Source organism: Sapajus apella, unplaced genomic scaffold (genome assembly GCF_009761245.1).
Source record: "Sapajus apella isolate SASKATOON/1434 unplaced genomic scaffold, GSC_monkey_1.0 scaffold8503, whole genome shotgun sequence".
Lineage (NCBI taxonomy): Eukaryota > Metazoa > Chordata > Mammalia > Primates > Cebidae > Sapajus > Sapajus apella.
The window spans coordinates 1-2,815 of NW_022445424.1; the positions used below are offsets into that span (position 1 = coordinate 1).

General features: G+C 46.0%; 1 pseudogene; it reads left to right on the plus strand.

Moving 5' to 3' along the window:
- The first annotated feature begins 589 nt into the window (after positions 1 to 589).
- LOC116548240 lies at positions 590 to 2,609 on the plus strand (annotated as a pseudogene).
- Positions 2,610 to 2,815: the final 206 nt, after the last annotated feature.

A 2,815-nucleotide genomic window follows, 5' to 3' on the forward strand; every position in this document is an offset into this window, starting at 1 on the left:
TGGGTCTGAGAAGGTTCAAGCTCCCCAGAAGATTGAGAAGGCTGAGCTGGCTGCTCCTCCTTACTGGGGGAAAGTTCAGGCTCCATAGGTAGACCTGAATATTCAGTTGGGGCCTCCTGTTGGTATGCAGAAGGGTGTACCTCCCCTAGATGCTGAGTCTGGGCCCCTGCTGGGCTTGAGAAGATTCTGTCTCCTTGGTAGGCTCTGAAGTTATGGTAATCTCCATATCCGCAGGTTTCATGATACTATTAGGCAAGTTATAATGAGCTTGATCCTCATCTGGATGTTGAACTGTCAGCTGATGATTCAGTGGAGCTTGAGGTAGACTTTCCAGAGAGGACTCTGGAGGCTGAGCTGGGGCCTCCTGCTGGGTCAGAGAAGTTTCAGCCCCAGTAGGAAACTCAGAAGGCTGAGCTCGCTGCTCCTGCTCACTGGGGAACCTTCAGCCTCCACTGGAGCTCAGTTGGGGTCTGCTCTTGGATTGCAGAACGTTCCATCTCTTTGGCAGGCTGGGCTGGGGTCTCCTCCTGGGTCTGAGAAGGTTCATGCTCCCCGGAAGATTTAGAAGGCTGAGCAGGGTAGGGGATGTCCCGTCCGAGTGAGTGACAAGGTCCTAGGGCTTTACTTACTAGCAGAATCGTGTGAAGAGACTCCTGCCAGTGCGGGAGGTAGGGAGCTCGATCCCCAAGGAAAAGAGCGACTAGACAGCAGCTGCATGACAGAACTGGAGTGTGCACGGTCCCTAGAGGCCAGTTTCTGGTCAGCGCTGCTCTTCTGGAAGACATGGTGGAGGCAGAGCTCTGGGCAATCCCCAGGTGAGGGCAGCGGCTCTGCCTGGGATTCCATCGCAGTAGAACCAAACAGATAAGGGGTGGGGAAGAAAGGATGTTGCCCGCACTGCTCCCTGATAGCACCCCGATCGGCCACATTTGCAGGAGCAGCAGCAGAAGAAGACACAGCGCCGGTCCAGGAGGCGGCTCGAGCTGTTAGTAAAGTTGCCCGACAGCTTTTTCTCCGTAGTATGCAAGTTGACAAAACAGCCAGAGAACAGGGCTCCCCATTACAATCTTTTCAAGATTTTTTCCCTTGATAACTGGATCTGATTTGTGCGAAAACATGCCTTGCACTTGTACCTGGAGGAACTGGAGACAGTGGATTCTACGTTTAGCAGTGGTCCTCTACCTGGTGTCCATAGTGGTTGCGGTTCCCCTATGCATCTGGGAATTACAGAAACTGGAGGTTGGAATACACACCAAGGCTTGGTTTATTGCTGGGATCTTTTAGCTGTTGACTATACCTATATCGCTGTGGGTGATATTGCAACACTTACTGCATTATACACAACCTGAACTACAAAAACCAATAATGAGGATTCTTTGGATGGTACCCATTTACAGTTTAGATAGTTGGATAGCGTTGAAATATCCCAGCATTGCAATATATGTGGATACCTGCAGAGAATGCTATGAAGCTTATGTAATTTACAACTTTATGGGATTCCCTACCAATTATCTAACTAATCGGTATCCAAATCTGGTATTAATCCTTGAAGCCAAAGATCAGCAGAAACATTTCCCTCCTTTATGTTGCTGTCCACCATGGGCTATGGGAGAAGTATTGCTGTTGAGGTGCAAACTAGGTGTATTGCAGTACACAGCTGTCAGACCTTTCACCACCATCATTGCTTTAATCTGTGAGCTGCTTGGTAATATGATGAAGGGAACTTTCGCTTTTCAAATGCTTGGACTTACTTGGTTATAATAAACAACATGTCACAGTTGTTTGCCATGTATTGTCTCCTGCTATTTTATAAAGTACTAAAGGAAGAACTGAGCCCAATCCAACCTGTTGGCAAATTTCTTTGTGTAAAGCTGGTGGGTTTTGTTTCTTTTTGGCAAGCAGTGGTTATTGCTTTGTTGGTAAAAGTTGGCTCATGAAAAGCACACGTGGGAATGGCAAACTGTAGAAGCTGTGGCCACAGGACTCCAGGACTTTATCATCTGTATTGAGATGTTCCTCGCTGCCATTGCTCATCAATACACATTCTTGTATAAACCATATGTCCAAGAAGCAGAAGAGGGCTCATGCTTTGATTCCTTTCTTGCCATGTGGGATGTCTCAGATATTACAGATGATATTACTGAGCAAGTAAGGCAGGTTGGATAGACAGTCAGGGGACATCCCAGGAAAAAACTGTTTCCTGAGGATCAAGATCAAAATGAACATACAAGCTTATTATCATCATCATCATCACAAGATGCAATTTTCCATTGCTTCTTCTATGCCACCTTCATCCATGGGTCACTACCAAGGGTTTGGACACACTGTGACTCCCCAGACTACACCTACTACAGCTAAGATATCTGATGAAATACTTAGTGATACTATAGGAGAGAAAAAAGAATCTTCAGAAAAATCTGTGGATTCCTGAACAGTATGGAAAAGCAAACTGTGCAACTACTATATTATATCATTACCTGGTATCCCATGGATTTTGTGCTTGGGACAAACCATAAAAGATGGAAAATGTCAACACAAAAATAGCTGAAACCCAGATACAACTACTGGATTTATATATGTAAGTTTTGTATATCAAAAATAATTGGTCTAAATTTCCTAGTCTTAGATGTGATTTCTCTCTTTTTTTTTTTTTTTTTTTGAGACGGAGTTTCACTCTTGTTACCCAGGCTGGAGTGCAATGGCGCGATCTCGGCTCACCGCAACCTCCGCCTCCTGGGTTCAGGCAATTCTCCTGCCTCAGCCTCCTGAGTAGCTGGGATTACAGGCACGCACCACCATGCCCAGCTAATTTTTT